A 27,477-nucleotide genomic window follows, 5' to 3' on the forward strand; every position below is an offset into this window, starting at 1 on the left:
TACCTCCACCGATGAGGTCCCTTCCCTCAAGCCGCTGTCACGGCCAGAACGCAGCAGAGGCAGATGCTGCCGCTGAAAAGCATCCGGTCTGCTTGGGTCCCCACCGGTCGAGGAAAGCTGCACAGGAGACACAGTTGAGTACGACAACAAAGCCTGTTTCCCCAAGTAATGGGCATGGATAGGAAACCCACCCAGAGAGGGGCTGGACTGTAAGTGGTAATGACCCAGAAGGGGCTCATCCAAACCACACTTGGAGCCCCTCGGTCCCCCCGCTTCGCCCGCAGTGGTGCACACACCAATGGCCGTGCCTGTGATCTGGTTCACATCCGGGAACCCCTCCGGGGTGGCATTTCCTACTGGAAGGAGATGGGTCATGTCACCTTCAGCGTGTACGTGGCCAGCTCATCAGACTGGCTGTGTTCAGGTGCCACAGACGCTCCCAACAGGGGCTCTACTGCACACATACACCCTTGCCCAAACCCTCCCACGGAGAGCCCGGAGCCCTGAACTGGGTAATCCCCACATCCTGCACTCGGCACATGCTGTGGGGTGGGCCTTGCCCCGGTGGGGGTGCTGAGAGCGCGGCCTCTTCCCTGACAGTCCCCGTAGTCAGGCAGACAGTCCTCGGGGGCCGGATTTGACACTGAAACAGAAGAAATCCGCTCGTATTTATTTTAAAGGGATGCAAGGTGGGTACACCCAAAGGGAGACCCCTCTTTGAATGCTGCATTCACACTGGTGGCCCCAAATCCTCCCAAAGCTTCCAGATGCGCCACGCTGGCATCTCACAGACGAGCTGGGCGCTGATGGATGGCCAAACGGGTGACCTACATCATAAAGGAAGTGCACGTCACCAGCCTACCGTCCTCCCAGCTACCCTGGAGAGCAGCTGCCATTACGGTCCCATCAACGACTCTGCTGGCGTGTCCAGAAAGCCACCCGAGCGAGACCCCATGTGTGCAGAGCCACCACCCACCACGAGTCACGGAATGGACGAAAGCCACCACGAGCCACCTCCCTCTGGCACGAAAACACGGGCCCTTTTCCAACTTGGCTTCCTGTCCAAGGAGCTGTCCACGGGAGGGCTGGAGCCTGAGGGTCACACACACACCACATCACATCACCCTCCACACGGTCCGTTTTCCCTGAGCCTACTCAGAGTGGAGCTGGTAACGTCCCTTCCCTGAAGGCCGCATCAGGAACAGGAAGTGCCTCCAAGGTGGGATTTGATACTAAAAGAGAGGTTTCCCGTGTATGTTTCATCATAAAAAGAGAGAAGACAACGCGGACAACCTCTCCCTCGAGTATTGAAGATGAGCACTGATCGAAAAAAAAAGAAAAGGAAAGAAAAGAAAAACAGAAAGAAAAGAAAAGAAAGAAAGATGGAAAAACGGAAAAAAGAAAAGAAAAATGGAAAAAAGAAAGGAAAAATGGAAAAAAGAAAAGAAAAAAGGAAAAAAGAAAAAAGAAAAACGGAAAAAAGAAAACAAAAACGGGGAAAAAAAGAAAAAAGAAAAGAAAGACAAAAAAAGAAAGAAAAAAAAGAAAGAAAAACGGAAAAAAGAAAACAAAAACGGGGAAAAAAAGAAAAAAGAAAAGAAAGACGAAAAAAGAAAAAAGAAAAAAAAAGAAAAAAAACGGAAAAAAGAAAAGAAAAACAGAAAAAATAAAACAAAAACGGGGAAAAAAAGAAAAAAGAAAAGAAAGATGAAAAAAAGAAAAAAGAAAAGAAAAGAAAGAAAGAAAAATGGGAAAAAAAGAAAAAAGAAAAGAAAAACGGAAAACACAAAACCAAAACTGCTGGATCTTCACCGACGCTGCTGTGACCTCTGGGAACTTTTCCTGAGTTTATGCCACACCCGGTACACCCGATGTCATGTGTCATATACAAACAGAGAGTCTGATTCAAGCGTCCTGGAGCGGTTTCTGGATGTCAGCCCAAGAAACCCTTTAAAACGCTGTTGAAAGAGGTCACGCGCGAAACATTTTCCAATACAGAGAACGCTCAGTGCACGACCTCCCTCCGGTGACCGAAGCCTTCCTCGTGAAGGCGCCACGGTCTCCTTCCAGAAGTCCACAGGCCGCAAGTGCCTCCAGCTACAGCTGGCACCCCGAGTGAGGTCGGTGCATCAGGAGAGAGTCGTTCACAGATAAACCCCGCATTTTGTGGTCAAGAGGCAGACGATGGGGCCTGTAAGTGGACTGACACCCAGGGCCTGGCATGGCACCGGCCAAACAGTCTTCCAGGCCGAGGTGGGATTCTAAAACCAGATGCCCAGCACGGGGTCAGTGGGAAACAAAGTGAGTGCCCGCTGCAACCTCTTGCCGAGGTAGGGGAGGAAGGCGGGGAACAGGGCCAGGCCCCTGCCCTCCAGACGAGACGCTATTCGGTGCCCTCCACCGCCTTCCATTTATGTTGGTACCATCGAGGAATGAAGCCAGATTTCAGTTCGGACTGGAGAGAGAGAAGTCACTCATCGAGGGAAAGCAGATGCTAGGCTTCCTCTTACCAAGCTGTAGGGCTGTGCCCTCCCTTCTCTCCAGGCTGGCCTGGTGAGCGGAGGACAAGGAGAGTCACCGAGCCACACTGCCCCCTTAGATCCCGCAATCTGCCTTTCGACTCCTGTTCCACTACGAGAGTGAGGGAACTCGGCGGCTCCCTGTGCAGATGCATCAGAAGCAACGGCACCTTTCCTCTGTCACATCTTGTCTTTCTCTGCTTGGGGCTCTCTCCAGGTGGAAGGAATGGCATTTGAGCATCAGCTAATGTGAAAAATTGGGTCGTTCCAGTCACTGTTGCCCCCCGCATGTGTTCCGGCTCTCAACAAACAACGTGGGGTCCTCTTAAGAACCCGACGCCCCTTCCCCAGATGCCACAAAAGAGCCCAGAGCCAAGAGTCATGGCATACCGTCATCAAAACCCATGCAGCACCAACGATCTACCTCTGTGCCTTGGCTTTAGAGCTGGCCAAGAAGGATTTCCTCTCCCAAAGGTTGACGTTGCCTTCACAAAGTCTTCCTGAGAACCACCAGCAAGGAGCACCGGGGTCAGCCACAACGTGCAGAGCGAGGGAAGCCTAAGTCTTGGCTCGCTTGCCCAGGACCGGGGCTGACCACTTCCGTCTTGCGCAGGAAGTCTCCCAAGCTGGCACCTGACACCGAAGAGTGGTCGGGGGCCTGACTTGCCCTAGAAGAAACAAACACACTAGAGGAAACCTCTCCTCGAGGACCACATGGAAGAACCGTCCACAGAAACCTAGCTTCTTCCCTAACATTAGCGTCGCCTCCTGAGGGTGGATCGGATACGGTGGTCAGCGGCCCAGGTGTGTCCTTGGTAAATCCCATGGCCTGTGGTTAGCTATCTGCTCGCTTCTCCCGGACCAGGGACGAGGACAAAAGCCTTTCCCCTAAACTGGCATAGCAGCCAACATTCCTCCAGATTTAAAATAAATCCACAGCAGAATTCTTGTTAGAAATAAACGGGTCCCACCCCAGACCAACGTCGGGGACCCAACCCACACATACAAAGGCCTTGTCTTGATTGGAGCATAATCTCTCCTTCCCAGAGATGTCATTTCGTCCGGGACATCTTTCCAGAATGAACTGAAGGCTGAGGGCAGTGGTCCAGGCCACCTACATGGACTCTCCGGGGCGCGCTCTCGGTGCAAGAGGCATCCACCCGATACGGGCTGGGCTAACTCCAAGCCCCTCCCGAAGGCGACCAAGACCAGCCATCCCTCCAAAGTGGGGCCGGACACTGAACTAGGCTGACTGTACGTGACTCCTCAGAAGCAAGAGGAGTGCAACCCCTGATGACCCACCTGCACGTTCTGGGGCATGGAGCTGTCACCGGACCGCTGTCTTCCTCTAGGGTGGCGTCACCTTGGGGAATCCTCCTAAGAATGGATGAGATATTGAAGGTTAGTAGAATAGGCGACAAAAGTCGGAGATCTGGGACAGGCGTTGTGGTCAACCGTTTGTTCATGTCCACGGCCCCCATTCCCTGAAGCTGGGGCCTGGACCAGAAGGTCTCCGAGATGGGATCTGATACTGGAAAAGAGGTTAACCAGGTGTGTTTCATCCTCATTAAAGAAACAGAAACCTGGAAAACCTCTCTTCAGGTACCACTGATTAGCACTGCCGTGAACACCAGCGATTTTCCCCCGGACTTGACGCTCAGTTCTGGAAGCCCTGTCACTATGGGCTTGGGCACTGTGCATTTAGTCAGTTTGCTGGTGGGAACCATCAGTGGAATGCATACTGTCCGTCAGCCATCTAGCCAAGCACCCCAGTGGAGCACTCCCCAACGATAGCCTGAACTTCCCGAGGTTGGCACCATAGCCAGACGATGGGGACCAGCACAGAGAGGCTGGTCGCGAGAGCTGTCATCACGTTTATGGGTAACCCCCGGGGCCAACTATTCTCAGTTACCAGAGAGAGACACAGACGCCCCCAAAGCCAAGGCTGGCTCCCCAAAAGGTCTTCCCAAGACTCCCTGGATGACAGGTGCCGTGGGCCAAGTGACCTTGGTCGTAAATAAAGCGCACGGCCGATCACTCTCGGGTACTCTGGGGTGGTGCAGACAGCACACTCCTTTGCCTGCATTCGGATGGCCTCACTTTCCGGAAGCCCTCCAAGGAACGAGATCCTACTGAAAACAAGTCCACGTTTGCCATATGGGGCCCTTGTGTGGCGGACGCCCCACAGACGCTCTCTCTTCCGACTCTAGAGGAGCCCGGCCGGCCCTGGTTTCTCGCCTCTTTCCCCAAAGCTGGCATCTCCGGAAGTTCTCCAAGAGGGGATCAGATACTGAGGGTTAGTGGACCAGGTCACAAACGGCACAAATAAAGCGTGTGCTCTCTGGTCAACCATCTCATGTACCCAGACACGCGTGGATGCCGCTCTCCTCGTCCGCCAGTTACCCCCACCCCCCCTCGAAGCCGCCAAGCCAGAGCGGTTTGCTGAGAAAAAGGCTGCCACACAGGAGTCAGCACCACACGCAAGACAGAGGAACGCACCAGAGACCCCGCGGAGTTGCAGTGAGCGCACATCGAGTCCCCCCACCCCGCAGTTGATGTTAGCTCCAGGAAAGCTTGCGAGGCGGGATGAGATACTGCAGAGAGGTCGACCGTGTAATGTGCGCCATAAATAAAGCGAACGCGCCACGGACCACCTCTCTCCAAGTACCAAGCAGCAGCGGCCCTGACACCAGGACAGTGGCTCTTCCTCAAAGCTGATATCGCCTCCTGGGGGTCTTCCAAGGCGAGATGTGATATTGAGAAGAAGCAGACCATGTGTCCTACGTCATAAATAAAGCGTACACACCATGGTCAACCGCATCTTCAAATACCGTGAAGTGACGCCGACCCCGCCTCTCCTCCCTTAACTTGGCGGAAGCCCCCCGCCATCAACGAGCGCCCTGAACTGTCGCCGGTCGGCAGACGAGGCGACGACCGCCAACCCACGCCCTCCAGGATGCCCGGGGAGGCTGGGATCGGGTGCTGAGTACCGGGTGGGGGACTGAGGGGCCGACGTCGTGAATAGAGCACGCGGCCCGCAGCCAACCGCCCGGCGCACCGCCCGGTGATCTACGCGGGGCGGCACCTGCCACACGGGCGGGCCTCGCTCTCGAGCTAGCGTGGCCCCCGGGAAGGCCCTACGGCTGGCAGATGCTGAGACTTAGCGGACCGTGCTACACGCGTCGTAAACAGCACGCACGCTCTACGATCTAGCATCTCTCCGCGCGCTGTGGGACGGTACCGGAGCCAGGCCGGTGCGTCTCCCACGAAGTTGGCTTTGCCTCTGGGAAGCCCTCTGCGACTGAATTTGATATTGAGAAGACGTGGACCATATTACATACGACATAGAGATAGCGCATGTTCTATGGTCAACCATCTTTTCAGGTACCGTGGAAAGGGCTGATGTCAGAACTGGCGTCTCTCTCCTCTCGTTAGCACCACCTCCGGGAAGCCCTCTGAGGCCAGATGCAGTGTTGAGAAGAAGCCACCATGCAATGTGTGCCACAGATGCAGTGCACGCAGCAGACACCCCTCGAGGACCCAGAGTAGAGGTGAACGCCGGAACGAGGACTACGCCCGGTGCTTAGTATCGCCTACGGGAAGCCCCCCAGGGTGCACCTGCTGTTACGAGAAGGTGGACCGGGTGACATGCGTTGTTAAGGAAAACGTATGAAGCATGGTCAACTTCTCCCGAGTCTCCCAAAGCGGTGCCGGTGCCGCCACGGGTCCCCTCGTCTCCAGAGGCCGGCGTGACCTCCCCGGAGACCTTCAAAGGCTGAATTTGATACCGACCAGAAGCAGACCATGTTACATACGCTGTTAATTAAAATACATGCAGTGCGGTCGAACCCTTTCCAGGTACCGTGAGGTCGGTGCCGCCACCAGAACCAGCGCTCCAACTCGACTCTGAGGCCGGACTGCAGAGAGGGAAGAAGCGAGCCACGGAGCGTGCATCGTCTGCGAGCGCACCCGGCAGGGCCAATCGGATCTTCGCGGAGCGTGGGTGCCGAGCCCAGAGCCAGGGCACCCTCCCCGAGATGACTAGACTCGACACGGGAAAGAGATAGACTGCACACGCATCGTCAGTGAAAAGAACGGGTCAGCGTGCCTTCCGGTACCTGGAGTGGCCATCGTCTCGCGAGCACCCACACCTGCCTCCGCGTGGGCGCCAGGTCTTGAGGCCACCTGCGGATGGCTTTGAGGAAGGCAAGCGGCAGAACGCGCAACGTCCCTCCTTCGCGCGCGCTTGCGGCACCGGCCACCGTTTCTTCGAGTCCGCAGGGGGCGGCGTGTGCCAACGTGGGCGCGGGGTGCCTCCCTAGAGGGCGTCATTGTCCCGGGGGAGCCCTTGGAGGCTGCCCTTGACACTGAGGAGAAGACCGTGTTGCAAGCATTAACAGGTTAAGCACACACCTAACAGTCTACCGTTCGGCCAAGCACCGCGGAGCAGAGAGGATGCCGAGCGAGGCCAGCGTTGCTTCTCCGACTTCAGGCTCTCTCCGGGATGGTTTGGATGGCTGGGCTAGATACCAAGAAGCGGTTTACCGTCCCACATACATATTCAAAATGTATGTGGGACGGTAAACCATTTCTTCAAGTACCGCACGGTGCCAGCGACGGCCGGGAGGAGGCTCGCGTCCGCACGGGCGCCCCCGGGGGACCTCTTCGAGGCTGCGCTTGACGCTGGGAAGAGGCGGGCCATGATGCACGCTAGACAAGAGCTGCGCAGTCGACCGCGTCGCTGAACGCCACAGAGCAGCACTGATCCCAGAGGGAGTCAAGATCTCCTCCCCAGAGGTGGTGAGAGTTCCCGAGGCAGAACTTGGTACAAGAAGAGCGAGAGTATGTCATTTGCATCATGCAGAAAAGAACATGCCACACAGAAAACCAGGTCTTCGAGGGCCACGAGGAGGCCTGCGGCTGGGTCCGGCGGCGCCTCCCCGAAGACAGCGTCGTCCCCAGGAGCCTCGAGGATGGATTTGATACTGAGGGTTAGTGGACCGTGTTACATACGTCACAGATAAAGCGTACGCTATACGGTCTACTATCTCTCCAAGTACCACACAGGGACGCCGAGGGCGGAGGTTGCGGGCAGGTCCAGAAAGCCTTCCAGAGCTGGGGGAACCAGAAGGCAGGTCGAGCACAACACATGCATCATGCGACAAGCACACAACAGGCTAGGAGTCTTGTCTCCACCATCAGGAGTCGGTGCCGACGCTGGAACTGGTGGCTGATCCCCAAAGCTGGCAGCTCCTCCAGGAAGCCCTCCAAGGCCGCAAGTCCCACCGAGCAGGAGCGGACGACGTTACCGATTTCACGATTCCGGAAATACCGATCAAGTGCTCACTACGTGCCGGGCCCCGCGCCGGATCGGAGGGAACGGGTGGGCGGGCACAGCGGGAGGGCGGCCGTGGCGTTTGGCCCACGGGACCGCGTGGGGGAGCGGCGGGCCGAATGACTGCTCTGGGACGGCCTGCGTGCAACCGGAAAGAACGCCTGCCCAGTCATGCTGAGCAGGCCAAGCAGGCAGTCCCAGGGCATGTGAAGCCCAGGCTGTAAACCCTGGCACCGGGCGTTAGAAAATACACACGTACGCCACGAGGAAAGACTCACGGCCACCTCCGCCTCAAAGTCAGGGGCACTTCCCAGAGGTCCTCTCAGGCCGGACTGGATCTGAGCAGTAACCACCACGCCATCTTCGTAAGCAAAGCAGATGTCGTTCTGGCCAACTGACTCCCTAAGGTCAGAACCTCCGCTTCCTCCCCCATCTCGGCACCGCCTCCAGAAAGCCCTCTGAGATTGAATTTAATTATCGATCAGAGGTGGGCATGGGCACAAACACGGGAACTTCAACACAGGGGCGACAGCTCTTCAAAACCACACGGCAAGACGGAGGCCGGGCCGGTGGCTCCCCCCGAAGGCGGCACTGGTCCCACGAAGCCCTCCCGAAGCTGGCGGGGCTTCCGGGAAGTGGGGGACCACGCCACGCAAAGGCTTCCTCGTGCATACGCCACACGGAAAAGCATCTCTTCAAGCACCACGGCTGAGGCTGGAATCGGCGTCTTTGCCCCCGAGCTGCCTCCCCTCCAGCAACCGCCCAGAGGGTGCAGTTGGTAATAGGCCTTGGCACAAGGCCTCCGGCACAATTCGGCACATTTCGGACACCGGGCAGAGGCACCGGGAACTACCACGGAGCGGTGCCGGAGCTAAACCCAGTGTTCTCTTCCCTCACGTCGGCAACACCTCCGGGGTGCCCTCCGAGGATGGAGTGGATACTGAGAGTTAGTGGACCATGTTACATAGGTCAAAAATCATAAAGCCTACGTTCCACAGTCTACCACCTCTTCAGGAACCATGGAGTGGTGCTGACCCCAGACCGGGGCTTGTCCCTGAAGTTGCTGTCACCTCCAGAAAGCTTTCTGATTTGGCACTGGGAAGCAGACACGTGGTGAACATAAATGGGGGGGCAGGGCCTCTACCCTGAAGTGGCCTCTCTCCCGGGAAGGCCATGCCAGCTCGGAGAGCCTGAGGAGAGGCAAACCACGCAACGTTGACCGTGCTTTGGCCACGTGGTCAACTATCTCCTCCTCAAAGTGAAGGGCAGTGGTCTCCTCTGCATGGCAGTGTGGGACGCTCCAGGGCAGAGCTCACAGGCGACAGGGGGCCCCTCAACTTCTGGGGTAGTTGAACCTGCCCGAGCTCACCCGTGCTAGGACAGTCCTTGTCATACAGCAACCACCCCACCCTGGTATATGCCAGTCCCGCACCCCGGTGAGCGGGAGTGGGGGGGGGCGGGGGGGGGTTCTTCTAGCCCCTGCACCTGCTCCACATCTCCACCTCCTCCAAGAGGCTTCCCTTGAGTCTCTCCATCCCCTCTCGAGGTCCAACTGTCAATCCCCCCCCCCCCCCACAGAAATGGAACACACAGCCATGACACCGGTTGGTCTGCAAAGACGGGGCAAGAGCAGGCTCCCGGGCGGCAGGGTGGGGGGACACAGCTAACCCACCAAGTCTTGAAACCCGGTGCAGAGCATGTCAGCCCCCTGCTCACAACCCTGTTTCTGAAGACCAAAGCCCTTAGAATGGCGCTCAAGGCTTCCGCCTAGACCCCCACCCTTTTCCTGCTCCCCGAGTCCTGACCCCACCTCGGCCAACTCAGCCCTAGGCGTGCCCCGACCCTCCGCAGCACCCCGCCTGTGTCCCTCTTCCAGCACCAGCCCATCTTCCATGTGAGCAGGCAGAGAAGTAAGTTCATGGTTTTTAAACGTTCCTGAGGTGCTGGAACTGTGAATATAAAACATCGTCTCTTCCCCCCCCCCCCCCCCCCGCAACCTCTAGCTTAGCAGGGGAGACCCGCATTGATATAATTGTCGCAGGACATTAACTCCAAAATTAAAAGAGGCCAAAGTGTTGGGAAGGAGCTGGGAACGTTTAGGAAGAAGATCCAACCAAGGCGGAGTGGGGGCGGGGGGAGCTCCTCAGAAGCCGTTTAAAGCAAAAGATGAAGGACGGGACAAGACAACAGGAAGAGAGGGGACAGGAGAGGAAATGTAGGGTGGAGGGCGGAGGACCGGGTGGAGAAGGGTCCAGGTGCAGCACGGACCAGACAGGGGAAGCATGGTCTGGATGGAGCGTGGTAACCAAACCAGCAGGCCTGCGAATGGGGCGCAGAGAGCCAGAAACGTGCCAGAAATAAGGCTGAGGAGCTAGGCGGAGGCTGGATCGTTCAGAGGCTTATAATGAAGGTCAAAGATTACAGATTTTATACTCAGGCGCAGGAAAGCCATTATGAGCTGATAAAAGATGGGAGCTTCGTGCTTTTTCTACGATAGCTCTTGCTGATATGAAGAGACAGGGCTTCTAGGGGCAAGAGCGGGAGAGGGAGAGAGTACAGGAGTTCAAAATCGAGAGCTGCACCCTGGGCAGGGTAGGGGTCATGGATGTGGGGAGGGGGGGGGCACGCTTGAGAACAGTCAGGAAGAAGGACGCGAGAGATTCGGTGATGCCCTGAATGCAGGTGAGGAATAGTGAGCCGTAAGAAAAGGTCAGAAAGAACCCGTGCAGAGGTCTGGCATGGAAAGTAGGCGAGAAGGGCGCCAAGTCTGAAGCGCCAGCGAGAAGTCTGAGCCGTCAGCTGGAGGCCCCTGGGGAGCCTCATGAAAGCTCTCCCAGTGAAGCAGTAGAGGCAGAAGCCAGATGAAAGTGAGATACAGAGAAAGCACCAAGAGGGTAGCACGTAGAGGGAGGAGGCAGCTTCCTGGGATTTTTTAAAGACTGAAGGCACTACAGCATGCTAAGACCCAACGGGAAGGGCCCGGGAGAGGGGAGAGGCCGGCCATGACGGTGGAAGGCTCCAGAGGAGATGGGGAAGGCGGGGTGGAGCCCGTGCTCAGGTGGCGGCGTGCCATGGGCCAGCAGCAGGTGGCTTCCTCCACCGGTCATCAGGTAAAGAGAAGCAATGGGGCAAGGCTAATGGGGGGACGCTGTGGGGAGTTCCTTTTGATGGCTTTTAGTTTCTCTGTGTCCATGATTGGAGAGGACGCCACTCATGTCTCCTCTTGGAATGGGAACTCCTCTGGGCAGGAAGGGGTCACACTGGCCTCTGCTTTGAATCCCCAGTGACCAGAACCAGACATTCTGTAGAACGAATAGTAAGAATAGCGAAGAATGAAGGGATGGACAGCTCCAAACGGCAGGGATTAACTCTGAAAGCATCCTTGCCCTCCTGGGGCTCTAGAGAAGCAGACATGCTCACCCTCCCCACCCAGTTCCCCAAAAAGATGGCCGGCGGCTGGAGGCCCCTCTCACTCTCCCAGACCCCAATCAACACCCCATTCGCCACCTGTCCATTGGCTGGGCCCTTCTCTCAATTGTTGCCCGTGTGTGCCTTCCTTGATCCCCCTCAAAGGTTCACTCATGCGCTTGTCTGCTCCTCAGCTGCTCTCCCACGCACCAACGGTCCACACATCCTTGCAGACACTCGGCCATGAGCACACCCATGGCATCGCCCCGTGTGGAGGCCAAGGTTGCCCTGACTCAGTGGTCCCGCCTCTCCGGAGCTCACCGGCTCAGGGGGAAAGAGACGGTCACTTGACCCACGTGTTGACAGGAGATCACGGCATTGCGCAAAGTGCTAGGGTTTCAGGCTGACGCAATCCATAGCCCGGAAACAGCAAGCAGCTTCAGCTCCTGCAGCAGGGGCCAGGCCCAGAGAAAGCAAAAAGAGGCGACTCTCTCCTCCCAAAGACTGGGGCACACAGGGTGGGGAGGCAAACAGGAGACAGTGATGAGACCCCTCAGACCTCATCATCGGAAGCATATGAACAGGAGGAGTGGGGGAAAAAAAACCAGATACACACTCGCCTTAATAATTACACAAAGTTGGAGAAGGCTATTTTTTTTTTTTTTTTTTTTTTTTACCGTGGACAAATACAGATGTAAGTATGGTTTAAAAAAAAACAACAACCCTGAAATGTAAACACTAACACACTTGGAAACTGCTTGCGTGCTCTAGGAATCACCAGAGAACATTTTTAAAATGAAACCTGTGGTCTCTGCAGTAAAAGATATCAGGAAAGCAAGGACAGGACATATGAGACAAGCATTAGTGCAATTAGTTTAAGTCCAAACAAGACAATCAAAAAATTAAGATGTCAGTGGGTTACATACGCCTTAAAAAGGAGGTTTCTCGAGGCAAGGCAAAGCCTCAAATCCAAAGTATCTGTCGTCTACTTGAGACACGCTTGAAATAATTAACTCAAAAAAGTTCAAATCCAAGGAATGGGCACAGGGAAACAGGAAGGCCTCAACGATCATGCATTTGGTTTTCAGGAAGCCCACACCATCATGCACTGACATCTCAAAACGCACAAAATTCATACAACAGCTGACTGCCATCAATCAACGGCACCCCCACCTTTGCGTATACAGAAAGTTGTTCGAGCTGTGCAATTGCCTAAATTATGTCATTGCAGAGGCTTTCACGGGGTATCCCGAGGTGCCCTTGGGGTCCCCCCATGCCTCTGTTGCAATGATACCCATGGCTCGAGGTCACCCCCCACCCAGCTCCAAATAGGGCAGCATTGATTCGATCCATTTTACTTATTGGGCTTCTGGGTAATATTTGGTCTGAATAAAGGGTGTGGCTGCATGGAGAAGCAGTATTTAATGACACTTTGCTCTTTTTTCTTTGTAAAAATAAATGAAAAATGGAAAAATAAAGTTGCTGATACCCGTTGTAAGAGCATAGATCTCATATATACTTAAGAAATTAAGACAAAGATGGAAATCATCAGGCAGACCCAATGGGGCCCATCTCTAGCCCCAGGAATTGAATTTAAGGCAGTCAACTATGTGTTTGAAAAGAACAAAATTAAAGAACATCCGTGGAATGCTAGAAATTGCCTGGAAACATACAGAATATTGAGCTCTTGAGGAGCAGAATACTTGGGAACATGACAGTCTCTGGTTCAACTTCCAAACACTTTGCCTTGAATACAGACTTCTAGAAACACTCACGTGGGAGAGTGGGGCTGCCTAACTCTGGAACACAAATGAAAATAAAGCAGAGGTGCCTCTGCAATGTCCAGTACTCAAGAGCGAAATCATTAAATAGGTCGATAAAAGCCACCTCTCAGAGGTGGAAGGTACAATCCACAGCAATGATAGAACATTCACAGACATTTACATTAGGAATAAAATAGCATCCCAGGGAAATGAGGGAAACAGATAGAGATAGTTTCCAGCGCCCTCTCAGTTATAAAGACATCAACTGGGCAAAAAAGTAAACGATAAACATACCCCAAATTCAGAGGCAAGCAACATCATCTTTAACAGGAAATAAGAAATAAAAGGTGCTTACTTCAGTAATATTAAGTTACACTGTCCCCAAAGCTCTGGCCAATGTAATAAAGCAAATAGATAAATGTTACAAAGTATTGGAATGAGATTAAGTTATGTTTACCGATTACTTCTTTCTTTACTGAGAAAATCCAAAAGAATCAACAGAAAACCTAATAAAACTAAATGTCTTTACATCAGAATCGATATCCTATCAACCAGATGTACACCTTACTTTTGAAGGTCCATGAAATGTTTACAGAATTGATTATATAAGGCACAAAGAACACATCCATAATTTCTCCAAAGTAGAATCTACATATCCGTATTCTCCAAGCCACAATGAAATATAACCACAATTGAGTAAAACAACATAAGCAACAACACACAAGCCAAATCAATTAGAAATTGATTTTAAAACAAGCTCTACTTTGCACATTTAATTCAGATAATTATTTCTCCTAAGAACAAGAAGAAATGAAAAGCATATTTACACATATTTTTTAAATGTTTTAAAAACTACATATTAAAACTTGTGCAGTCAAAGTCACAAGCAGAGGCAAATTCATACCATGAAATGTTTTCATTATTTAAGAAGAATAACATAAGAAATATTTGGACAGATCCACAAAACAAACTTCAGGAAAAGCAGAAGGAAAGAATCAATAAAGATAAAGGCAGATATTATTGAATTTGAGCGCACACACACACACACACACACACACACACAGTTTAATTGATAAATTATTCCAAAAACAGATTCTTTGAAAAACTTCTAAAGCAGACACTCCTCAAGATCATCTAATAAAAAAGAGATAAAGTACACATACCCAAAATTAAGAATGACAAAAGTGATATAATCATAGAAACAGATTGGAATGTTATAAAAATACTATTTATGGACTCTATGCTAAGAAGCTTTTAAATCTCAAAAAAAAATCTATTATTTTCCAGGATTAATAATAGGTCTTGAAAAATCATTGAGCACTCGCTATGTGCCAGACAAGGTGCAAGTTACTTTATCTCTTTAATCCTCACAGTGGCACTCTCAGCTACAGGCTCTCATTTTAATTATTTGACAACTGAGGAAACCAAGAATTAGGAAGGAGACATAGTTTTCCCAAGGTCACAAGGGAAATGACAGAGTAAGAGTTTGAACCCAAGTTGTCCGATTCCAGTACTTCCACATTTAAATGCTGAGCTACATCAGAAAAAGAAGCAAATATTCTACAGATGCAAAAAAATCATAAGAATCCAATGAATACAGAAGAAATATGAAAAGTTGCCAAAGAATTATCCCAGGAGAGTTACATGGGTGAGTTCTTTCAAGCGTTCATGGAATAGATCATTCAAATGATGCATATATGGTACAGAATACAGAAAAAAGATGAAATGTTCCCTAATTCAGTTTACAAAGCCAACATAACTTGGATACCAAAACCAACAAAAAATAAATTGGAAAAGGCCTAAGTGAAATCCTAGCAAAACAATCACGTGGTAAATTAAAAGAACAATACTCTATAACAAGGTAGAATTTGATCCAAAAAATGTTTCAAAGTTATGAAACATTATTATAATTCATTCCATCAACAAGTCAACAGACAAAACAACACAAACATCTCTATATATTAATCAAAAAAGCATTTTTCTAAACCCATTCCTGATTTTAAGGTCATATGAACTAAAAATAAATATCTCATTAACATTATAAAAAAACATATACCTCAAAAAATTATTTGTTATCATACTTGACAGTGAACCAGAAACAAGATAAAGATTTCTATTTTCCACAATTTAATGTTTTGGAAGATCTAGCCAATGCTATCAGAAAATCAAGAGAAATAGAAGAGATGAAATACTGAAAAAAAAAAGGCAAAATATATATTATATAGAAATGCAGGACTTGTTACCTAGAAGTTCCAAAACATTCAAATAAAAACTTGTAGGAAAAAAATGAAAGAATTCAAGTAGACAGCCAATAACAATAAATATGCAATCTCTTTCCTACATGCTAGTAGTAACCAGTTTAGAAAACAGAGAGGAACAAATTCACAATAGAAATATGTAAGCAATATTTACTTTCTTAAAATGAACTTAATGATGAATTGTGAATTTGTCAAATTTGACAAATTGTGAATATATATATAAAATATACATATATAATATATATATAATATATATTATATATATTATATATATATTACGGTGACAGATTATACAAAGCCAAGTATCAAAAAATATCAGTTCTCTTTAATTTTCAATTTAATAAAATTCCACAGAAAATCTATGTCTTTAACTTCCTGACATCACCAAACTTCATCCAGAAAAATAAACAAATGAGACCAATGAAGAAAATATTGCAATATGAGAATGAAAGACTATTACTAACAAATAATAACACATATTACAACAATAGGGTATTAAAACAAAGCAATACTCGTATAAGAATAAACAGATTAATTGAATCCTGGAAAGCCACAGCAAGAAACAAAAACTACAAAAGTATCTAGCAGGTGGTACACGTGGAAAAAGAACATATAGTTATCTCTCACAATAAACAAATGATTAAAGATTCAACTATAAAAGATGAAATCATAAAAGAACTAGAAAAAAATAAAAATGCCCAGATAAGCTCAGGGTGGGAAAGGTTTTTCTATGGAAAAACAAAGCATGAGGAGAAATTAGAGATAGGTTTTTTAGAACATTTTTCAGAACATTTTTAAAAATGTTTGAAATTAAAAAATGAAAAGCCCCCTGAGTAAAATGGGATGGCAAATGAAAAAGGTGGGGGGACACTGAAAATACGTGATAGAAAAAGTTACTGCTCTTGTGAAAAATGTCTTATGAGATAAAAAAAAAATCAAAGAGGAACACACCAACAGGGAAAAATGGGTAAATGACTTTCAGTTCAATATAGTGAATTAAATACAGATGTTCACCTGCCTGCCCCTTTGAAACTGCACTAAATGAGGGCGAAGAGATTTTCATTCTGAGGTAAGCACACAAGGGCACAGACAAGACAAGAGTGAAAACTGATTCGGAACTCGGAAAACCGAATCTTAAGCTGACTGTAAGGAAGGCTGAAATAAAGGCTGATGTGTTCCGTGGAACCCACAAAAGTCTCAGGCATTCACAGCACCAGGTGCCTCAATGTGGCAGGAAAATCTGAGCCTAACTAGGATGAATTGGCTGAAAGTCTGTTCAAGAAGACATCCCCCCAAATCCTCACCAAGACTTCAGAGCCTTCCCTGATCTTGAGAAAAGACTGAAAATGTATTGCCCAGAGAAAGTAAAGCAGAGGTGACGGATACAGAAACAGCAGGCACGGATGAGAGTAAAAGCTCTAAATTAAAAAGAGGAAGAAAGCAAAATGTTACAAGGTGGATGCTGAGAACCACTCGCCTCTGTCATTTTCCTCCTCCAGCCTCTCAGAGCAGTGGCAGCCAGACAGACTCTAGGCCAGAAACTAAAAGACCTTTGGAGCATCTGAGCAGTCCAAAAGAAAAAAGGTTTTAAAATGCTCAACATGGGGTTACCCAATAGAAACACCAACTAGCTCACTCTACGGTAAAGCCCACAGCTACAAATCCCAACTGGATCATCAGTTTGAATGCCAAGAGCTTTCAAACAGCTCATTAGTGTATTTGTGTGTGTGTGTGTGTGTGTGTGTGTGTGTGTGTGTGTACCCATACATATATCTGTAGAGTTGAAGAAGGCATATAACATGGAAGTCAGAGACACATACAACTGGATGGGAAAAAAAGTTTGGAGACTGTAGGAAAAAGAAAATTTCAGAAAAAATATCCTTAATATTATCAGGGATATCAAACGTTATCAGGACTACCAAAGCAATCGCATCCATGAAACAAAATTTTGTAATATTTAGAGTATAATAAAAAAAATCTTGAAAATAAGAGATTGCAGCAATGAAAATAGGTTAAAAATAAAGACAGAAATTTCTTGGAGAACAAAGAAATTAAAGTTTGAAAATCAGAGAAAAAAATTTGGGAATATTAGAGAACCAGTCAGAGATCCAACATGCAAAAAATAAAAGTTCTAGAAAAACAGATGGAAGGAAATTATCTAAGGATTGTTCAAAAAAAAACTGTCTACAACAGATTTCAGATCAAAAGGGCCTAGCAAAATGGATGAATATAGATCCACATCAAGATGTGTATACATGACATTTAAAACACTAGAACACAATAGGAAAATCCTGCACATTCCAGAAAGGGAGGAAAAAAGATCACACACAAGGGATGAGGAATCACAAAGGTTTCAGGCCTCTCAGCAACAGCACTAGAAGTTAGAAGACAATTATTTATGCTTTCAAAATCTGTGGGGAAGAAAGATGACCAACCAGAATTCTATACCCAGCCAAACTATCCATGTCAATTGTGAACTAGACATTCTCCTTTTCAGATGTGGAAAGTCTTCAAAAATATACCTCCCATGAGCCCTTTCTGAGATAACTGCTAGAGGGTGCACTCTAGCAGCACAGAGAGTAAACAAAAAAAGATAACCCAGGATTTATGAAATCAGAGATCCAACCAAGAAGATAGGATCACGGGAATCCCTGGGAAGAGAATGAGGGTAGATGAGGACAGGAATCCCAAAGATCAACCAATCCAAAACAGAAGAGACAAGAAGGCTCCAGGAAGAGATTTCTTCAAAAAGATAAAACGCATTTTAAAAATTGTTTGAATGGGTTTGAATGTATTGAGAGGCTGAGAATACATCTATGATAAATTCATTAAAAACTAACAAAAAATGCAAACAAACAAAACCCAGATAACTATTAATTCCAAAGAAAACAAAAAGTTGTGAAGAAGGGGTGAATAATCATAATGCTGCTGTTCAGCTCCTAAGAATGTTTACGTGGTTATAATAATGTAAACACTGAATCCTGACCAAACCAAAAACTATGAACCAAATATATATTAAGAGAATGGGGAGGGGCACAGAGGTATGCTTGTGGATGGGGAGGCCAAGGACATATGCTCGATGGTTGAAAAATCAAGATAACGCTCAAGCTTAAAAAAAAAAAAAGATTGAGAAGTAGAAAAATAAGAATGTTACTTAGAAACATGGATGTAAATGTCAAGAGAATGAGTTAAAAGAGTCAACAGCCATTGGTTCTGTGGAGCAGGACATGGGGTGGAGTAGGGAGACCGGAGGGCGGGTGGGCACTGATACCTGTACAACAGGCTTCTAGAACTACCTGATTCTTAAATGAAGCATGTGCAAGACTTCAACAAAAATTAAACCAAGGGAAAGATGCAAAATGCAAGGAACCTGAACCGGCAATTCAAGTACTAAGACCCAATAAAGATATGGGGGCAATGCTGTGATCCCAGGTAATAAAATTGACAATAACGTGTGTAACAAATTGGCCAGTATCAAAACCTTGATAATCCCCATAGAAAAAGTCACTTGTTAAACTAATTCTGAGATTGTAAATTGGCACAAAGTTTAAGGAGGGCAATGTGGCCATCAAATGCTTGCACCTTCTGAGATGACCGCTCCGCTTTTAGAATGAACTTCAGGGAATACATCAGGTATGTACGTGGGATGAACAAAGGTGCTCACCCCAACTTACACAATCCAGCTTTTAAAATTATCTAGACATCTGACAAGAGAGCAGCTATACATTGGGCTTGAGGTAGCAGTTCTTAGGATACTACATAACCGCTAAAAAATCACAAGCTAGAAAATTACTTAATGGCAGGAGAAGATATTCAGGATATACAGTTAGGTGAAAAAATTAGGATGACAATAAGGAGCCCAGTTAAAAATATGCATGCATAACGTGTGTGTACAAAAACGTGCGCGCGCACACACGCACACACATTTATGCAATTTATGTTCATCTTTGAGCGGCTGGGATGAGGGGGTGTCCCATTTTTCATTTTATTTGTTTTCAGTATTTCACAAGCTTTTACAATAAACATGTATTTCGTTTTCAATGAGGAGAAAAACACTAGTTTTTGGAATCGTTCAGTACAACAAATTTTAGTTATTAGCTTAGTGTCTTTTATGGGAAAAACTCGCACGGCTCCCCTTGCTTATTGCAATTTCCGTCACAGTAATGAGTTAACAAGATGCAATTCTATGCATAATTTTGAAAAGACTCATTGCTGCCAGGAGGGTGAAGGTAAAACTCAAGTCCCAACTCAAGCTGCCAAAAAGGACTCTGGTGCCCAGTCAGCTGGGAAGTGAGCACGGTCCCTACTGCTTGGATAGGACCGGGGACGAGGGAGAGCTGTCTGGGGCCAAGCCTCCTTGCGTGCACTCTCCCTAGGGTTGCCATGGGCAACTTCCATGTGGCTCATCCGGCCAGCCTGCCCTCCACGCACAGAAGCAGCTCTGGGTGGGTAGTGCATGCATTCGGGGCCCTCTGAGGCCCTGCGTACATGTTCCAGCCATCTTTGATCACCTACAGTCTTTGTATTATCTAGACCGTGTGTGGCCCTTAGTCACAGGCACATATGCCTTTTAAAGGGCAACCAAAAAAGGCACAACTCACCCAGTGAAGCAGGGGCTCCCCGCATCAGAAGCGTCCTCGGGAAAACTCGTGCTCAGGAAACCACACCTCCACGGCTCCATGCAGAATGACCTACGAAGACAAGAGGGCCAAGTCACAAGACCAAATCCAGCCTGCGTGAGCGTGTCTGACTCGCATGGGTCCCTCGCAGACACTCCCTGGGGAGCACTCTGAGAATGGCAAGGCCAGCACGGGGTACGTGGAGCTGGAAGGAGCCAGCGGCTGCCCTCCGGATACTCAGAATTCCACGGGAAGTGGCCAGCCATGGAATCACACATGGGAGTTCCAAGCGGCAGGTCCCGAGCACCTCCAGGTGGGGAGACCCTCCCACAGTGACAGAGCTGAAGGGAAGGGTGAACTGGCATCACAAGAAACTCAGGCTGGAGCAGGGTGGAGGAGAGTGAGGAGGGGGACGAGGAGCACCGGGCATCTTGGGCCTGGCCTAGCGGGTCAGTGCTTTCAGACTTCGGGAGTTACTGCAGCCCTTAAATACTAAATATTTCATTAAACACTTACATACTAAGTAATACACTATCATCCTCTGTACCCCTGGGACTAAACTGATTACAGTCTTGATTCCATGACACCAGTGACTGAAGATCCATGAATGGCTCTTCTATTATCGTTATTCAGCCTTTGAAGGATTTAATGCCCATCCATAAACCCTGCCTAGCTCCAACCCAGAGCCAGACACTAAGTGACTTATCCACCCCCCCTCCCCCACCATGCTGGGTGGATGCCCCATGGTCACGCAATGGCCCCGCCAGCCCTGACCTCACAGGCTGAGACCCACCCCTGACTACGTCTGGATTTGGAGCCCTGCTTGGGCCATTCCTAGCCACTCTCCCTGCTGGGACAGAAATGGGCTGGTCTCAAGGACAGATGGACACCCTCCCAAACTGAGGTTCTCCCTGAGATCACGGCAGAGGGCAAGCGGGCACCCAGAGGGCTCTGGGGAAGGGGGCAAGCGCAGGTGGGCCGAGGGTGGCCCTGCACCCACCCTGTCCCTAGCCGGTCAGGCCAGGCCAGGAGTCAGCTCTGGGCTTTGCAGCCCGGACGTTCTGAGTATTTTGAAACGTGCTGTTTGCAACAATTGTCAGGAGCAGGAAGGGAGTTTTCCAGATGTTTCCTTGCAGGGCTTTTACAAAATGTCACAGAATTGGTAGACTTAGCCATAAAAGTTTGTTACGTTCTTTAGTCTTGATGAGCAAACCACAGACATGTGCTGCCACACCCTCAGGGCCCAAGCCCCTTCGCACGAAGAACGGGGCCAGCAGCCTCCCAGATGGGAATGACAGACATCCGGACTCTGTGCTCAGGGCATCTCTCTGCTGCACCGTCCAGTGCATCCCAGGGAGGAATCCAGTGTGACAGCTGCTGCAGGGGTATGGGACATGTCCTGGACTTGGGCACTGAGCGGCGTTCACTGTTCTCATCTGAGCCTCTACAGGACCTCTGCAGCACCGGAGGTCTCAGTGAGATGCAAATGTAACAGCATCTGTCAACTCGAGCCAGTGCTGGGGGAGAGGGGAGACCTTAAGAGAGGAGCGGCCCCCCTGGGGGCTGTGCAGAGGCAGGCTGGGGGGCCCTGTAGGGCCCCTCTCCCTCCCTTCTTTCTCCAATAGCTGCCCAGCGCTTTCTAGCTCACAAAACCCCTTTCCTTTGTGCCCTGCTGCACCCCAGAGAATGGCCACCCTGCATCGAGGCCTCAGCCTCTGGCCAACGCCAGCCCCTCCCATCCACCACTCTGCCTCGTCCTTCTTCCCAGTAGGGATCCAAGCCTGCACAGGGTGCAGTCCCTGAGAAGGGGTGTGCTGGCGAAGAAACCAGGAGACCCACAAAGTGAAGGACTCAGGTCAGAGGGTCCCGGGCCACTCGAAGGAAATGCTACCCACCTTGGGTGACCCCCCACACTTCAAGTATGGCTTTCCCAAGGCCGAGGAGCGCCCACCAGCTGCATAAACAGCCAAAGCGAGGAATGCGGGCCCACAACTCACCAGGGTACTAAATATTTGGATAGGTGACCTGTGGAGCCATGGGATGGGGGGTGCTGGCGGGAGGAGGGACAGGGCAAAGGGTATGTATAGAGAGGACTGACAAGAACAGGAAGGGCAGGGGCCCAGAGTCGCAGGGAAGCAGCAAGTGACCCCAGGGGTGCAGGGGATTGGATGAGTAGCCCTTTTAGAAGTCTGAACTCTGGCCCGGGGGGGCTCCCCAGAGAACCCCACGGAGGGGGCCCATCAGAAAATGAGGCCAGAATCCCTGCGGTGCCCGGGGACAGTGGAGGGGAGGGGCCAGCCGAGGAAAGAGAAGCCACGGCAGGGACACATGTGCCCAGGCCTGCCCTTGTCCCCTCTGGGCAGCCCCTGCTGGCGGGGGTCACCAGCTCCTGCTGTCCCCGGGAACATCTGCCGGGGACAGGGTCAGGCCCCTGCCAAGCAGGCAGGACTGTCTTTTATTTTATCCTGCTGATCTGAGGGAAAAGAAAATATAACAAGTCAGCCCCAAAGAGACCAGTGAAGATCAAGGGCCTGGAGGACAGAGGGAAGGGGGGCTGGGACCCGAGTCCAAGGGAGAGCTATCCATTCCTTCCCCACGACAGGCAAAATGGGAACGGCAGAGAGCCCTGCCATCATCTTTCTCCCGTGGTTACAGATGGGGACACTGAGGCTGGGCAGCCGTTGGCTCCAACTCGAGTCTCAGATGTAGGGAAGAGGGAAACGTCACCCTTCCTGAAGGTCCTCGGTGGCTGCTGAGGCCCAGAGAACACAGAGGGGGTGCTGGTGGAAGGGGAGCGGGCAGCGCCCACAGGTTTGGGGGCGCGGAGGAGGCCAGCCACTCTGAAGCCCAGCTCCAGTGGCAGCTCCCGTGGCTCCCTGCTGGGTCTGCCTGCCAGGCCACGTGTGGCACACCCACCAGGCACAGCCCGCAGCAAGATTTCTGCAGGATAAACGAATGAAACTCACTTCCCTCTCACAGATGAGGAGCCCAAAGCCTGGAAGGTTCTGGTGACTTCGAGGCACACACTGCTCTTTCCTGGCAAAAAAAAAAAAAAAAAGATAAAAAGTCAAAAGAGAATGAGAGACCACGAATCTCCCTGTCCAAGGGACCAGTCCAGGGCCTGGGTTCGCTCACAGCTCAGCGGGGACGGCGGGACAGCCAGTCCCAAGGGCTCAAACACTGCGGACTGCTCTCTGGGGCTATGTGTTCCTCCGCCCCCCAAGATCCTTCCTGCCACACCTGTGACCCTGGGGCACCAGCCTCAGCCACCACTCCGGGAGGCGGGAGCCCACTCAGGAGAAGCCTGGGAGGAGTCCTAAACATGGAGTCACGCACGGCTGCCCTCCCCAGGCCTCAGTTTCCTTGTCGCCACAATGAGGAATCAGTGTCACCCGTCTCTGGATGAAACAGGGAAACATTCGGCCGTGCCTGGTGACGACAGGCATAATGCAATGTTATTACTCTTTCTCCCCAGGCTCCGGGGGCACCCCCCAGGGGAAGGGCGAGCCCTAAGCTGGGCCCGCCCCTAAGCATGCAGCCCCAGCTAGTGCTACACGCTTGTCCTATCCGTGTCGGGATGAAGTCAGACTCCACGCTGGCTCCGGGACGGTCTGAGGCCTCCGCACAGAGCTTGGAGGAAGGCTGATGGGGGTGATCGAGCTCAGTCCAGTTTCACAGACAAGCAAAACCGAACCGCAAAATTCTGCCTTGCAAAACCATCAGCCTGCTCAATGACAGCTGAAGGTTTGTTTTCAATCTCTGCTTCCCTTCTCTGCGAGGAGGCCCCAGCGACCCCCGCCAACCAGACTCAGCTCTGGCCAGTGGCCAGAGTTTCGGAAGCCCCAGGGGGCTTCAAATTTTGAAACGGGTCTTTTGCAAAATGTTCAGTTTCAAGCCCTGGTCTGATTGCCCACATCCTGTCCAAACTTCCTGGGGGAGTGAGATTTATTTAAGAAGGAATACAATCCCCATGTTCATGCCCTTGAGTGAAAACACGCTCCGTCCCAGACAATTTCAAGGATTAAGGTTACATATCTCCTAATGAGTCGCAGGCGAAAAGGAAAATGGAATTGGCTGGAGGAGGGGTACAGGCCTCAGTCATGAGGAGGTGTTACTCCCCAGTGCCAAGGACCCCGGTTCTCTTCCGGGGATAGGATCTGCCCCCCAGAATGACCTCCCAGTCATTCTTTTGTGTGTTCATTCAGTGTCTCATTCAACCAGCTTTCTGACGGATGAACCCACCACTCTGCACAGGTTCTTTGGGGGTGGGGGATGGTCCGAGACACCACAGACCGAGCACAGCCGGGCTGGAAAGCCAGACACCTAAATCAAGCACAGGAGACGTTTCTGAATGGAGGTCAAGTTCATGGTCATGCAACAGTTCCAAATGTGGGGTGACTCAACCTACCAGGGGGAGGCAGGCTGCCCAGCTATTGAGCAGTGAGGACAGGGTCAGAACAGGAGCATGTGTAAAGGCACAGAGACGCAGACACAGAGTCTGGGAGGGTCTGCCGGGTGACACATAGGGCCAGGCCAAGGTGGGAGCCAGGGCAAGAGGCCAAGTCACAAAGACCGTGAGTGAGAAGCAAGGAGCTTGGGCTTCCCCCTGGGGCTTCCGAAACTCACAAAAGGGCTTTAGGGAGCATGGGACTCTTTCTCATGCATTCTAGAAAAATCTAGAAAGATTGTATTGACTGCAGCACGGAGAACAAACTGAAGGAAGGGCGAAAAGACCAATCCAGAGGCTGACCCAGGCCAACATGAGGGAAGTCTGGACTTTCGTGGTGCCGGGCACGAGAGAGGTAGCCTCCTGGGTTCTCTGGAGACAGAGGAAGGGGCAGGACCAAAGCTGGAGGCCGAGGGAGGGTGGCATCGGTGAAGGCGACCGGAACAAGGCGTGTGGACTGCAAGGTTCGCTGCAGAGCATCACAATGATGCTACCCCCACAGTGGTTTCTCGGGCAGCCATTTGAAGACACTCAGAATGGAATGTGGTGGAGGGAGACAAGGTCAACACATGTTCCGGTGTACCCCCAGTTTGTCATCTGGCAGTACATCGAGAAGAACCACCTGGAAGTTGACGGGGTGGCTCCAACCCTGAGCCTCAGCAGAGCCTTCCTTAACAAGCACGCGGCCCGAGTGACTGCAATGTTTGGCTGGTCGCCTCTGCCCAGGTAATAACCAAAGGGCCGCTGCACAAACCCCAAGGTCCACCCATCCCTCTTTCGTCCAACGATGTCCGAGGACCTGCCCGCAGGGACCCACAGCCATCTGCCAGCTCTGACCGTGGCCATGGCCTTGTCCTTCCAGAGTGTCGCCCCCAAAGCAGAGGGAGCTTGTCATAAGGGCCAGACCAGCCCAGGTGGCAGGTCAGCAAAGCCCACGGCACCCGGGCTTCATAGAGCTCGTCACGAGGATGATTAAGTAATTCCACAGTGAAAATTTGTTCGAAATCTATCTCCCACTCAAGACTTGAAGTTCCATGAGGGCAGAGATAGGATATGGCCTGCCTCTTGCTGCTTATACCCAACCTCTGGTGCCACAGAAAGAGCCCAATCTTTTTCTGAATAAATGAAAGAATGGACAAGTAGTTCACCAAACATTTACTGAAGCCTAGACCTTCTGGTGGGTTACCTGACAACAAGGAGTTCATTCCCTTTGGGAGAAACCAGTAGGTCATAACTAACACCATAACAAGGGCTCTGTCGGGGGTGTGGAGGGTGGATACGTGAGCACGACAGGACGAATCTGGACCACGGGAGGTGAGGAGCCAGGAAGGAAGACAAGGGGCTATGTGAGTGCAAGGCAGGTGACAGGTGTGTTGGGCATGGCACAAAGCTGAGCAACCACGGAAAGCACAGATTAGAATCAACTAGAAGCTGTTGAATGCTATGAGGTCCAAGCACCTCATTTACCCAACAATCCTGGGGAATGTGAGAACCTAAGTCCCACGTCCTGCGTCCATACACTTTCCAGTCACACATTAGATTCTAGACGAAGGCCACTGATGCTCATCCTGCCGCCCGGCCTCAGCATTCAGGGGGCCCGGAGGGGCTGGAGGTTGCCCAGATGGAAGACAGCCAACCCACAAGACTCAAAATTAGGGTCCCAGATGTCCACTATTAAGAAGGGAGACGGGGGTCTACCTGATTCAGTCCGAAGGAGAAAGGCCAATGATTTGAGCTGAAATCCAGTCTTCAGGAAGGAGAAGGCTATATTCCAAGCCAAATGACCGTTACATCGCCAAGTCCAAAGGAAGGACACGAAACCAGGAGTGAGAGATGGAATCCAGGGTCAGGAACAGGCAAGACAGGAGAGGAGGGGGAGTGGTCAGTGTCAGCCATAGAGTGGGTATAAAATTATAACACATAATTGCAGGAGGGAGGAATGATGCAATACAGGGAGGGGGCAGTGGAGGGGGGGCGGTCTTGGGCAAATACCCACAGAGGGCAAAGATGTTGCCAACTTACTTTTCTCGTCATCTGTCCCTGGCAGAACGGCATGTTATGCTGTCTTAAAGGTGCATAGTCTGGACCCATCCCATCCAAACTGGCATTGTTCTAGAACTTCGTCGAACTCGCCATTCTTCTTGGACAGGGGAATCTTCGTATTACGTGGGTGTCATTTGGGAACTTTCTAAAGAAGTGCAATTGAAACCATCAATTACAGCTACTTCGGGTAAGTTTCGAAGCATTTATTCCCTCCCAGGTCCCACAGTATGGGCCTTCTAACCCGCTCTTGCTAGACAAGGTTAATTCCCGTAACAATTGTTATCTTCGTGGAAGACATGGAGCTGAGGCTCGAGGTCCAGAGGCCCTTCACGTCTAACCCACAACAACCACAAGAGGAACTCGGTTTCCTTGCAAAGGCAAAGAGCAGGCCCACTTGCTGGAGGCATAAAAACAAGACCAGGTTATTTTTGACCTCCTGTCTTGGCAGAGGCAAGGGCAACTTTCGGGAAGACCCAGGGCTTCCACTCCACCACGCCAAGCCAACGTTGCCCAAGGATGGGCCAGTGTCCAGGGCAGTCAGAACTGCCAGTATCCTGTCTGTCTGGCACCGAACACTAGAAGCTGGCCTCAAGGGAGAATCTGGACCTGCGTCGGAGAACGCCGCAGGCCATCTGACACAGCACACCTCCCCGCGGGACGGTTCCCAGACCGTTCTGAGAAGGGCCAGCCTGGTTCCACAAAAGCACATGTATTTTTAGTTATTCATTAATTCGTTCGGCAATAATTGACTGGGCGCCTCCCAGGCTCGGGGCTGGGCAGGCACTGGGATGCAGAGTGGAATCTGACCCGGTTCCTGGCTCTCACAGGGCACATGGGCTTAGCGATAACACGTAAACAAATACCCATGATAGAGTAGAATGGGTGCTCCGGTGGAGCTATTTACAAAGTGGCGTGAGGTTGGGGTGTGGCTAGCTCGCTCCCGAGTGGTCAGGGAAGGGATCCCAGTGTGACTTCATTCACTCATTGCCTCACACATGGATCACTGACTCACTCACCCATTTACTGACCCATTTGTTTATTCGCTCATTCATTCACAGCAGTTAAGCTGTTCTTGGACTGCACTC

The 27,477-nt window shown here is 50.6% G+C and overlaps 1 long non-coding RNA gene across 2 annotated transcripts in view; it reads right to left on the reverse strand.

Moving 5' to 3' along the window:
• Positions 1-11,011: 11,011 nt before the first annotated feature.
• LOC147579692 (uncharacterized) overlaps positions 11,012-27,477 on the reverse strand; it is a 129,156-nt gene continuing 112,690 nt past the window's right edge. For both annotated transcript variants that reach the window (XR_015252024.1, XR_015252025.1), the window contains 2 exons: positions 19,885-26,537; positions 11,012-11,156 (listed from right to left, as the gene is read on the reverse strand). This is a non-coding gene — a long non-coding RNA (uncharacterized LOC147579692). The remainder of the gene's footprint in view (positions 11,157-19,884; positions 26,538-27,477) is intronic.

This window comes from Puma concolor, chromosome B3, assembly GCF_028749965.1.
Source record: "Puma concolor isolate L17-30 chromosome B3, mPumCon1.1.hap2, whole genome shotgun sequence".
Taxonomy (NCBI): Eukaryota; Metazoa; Chordata; class Mammalia; order Carnivora; family Felidae; genus Puma; species Puma concolor.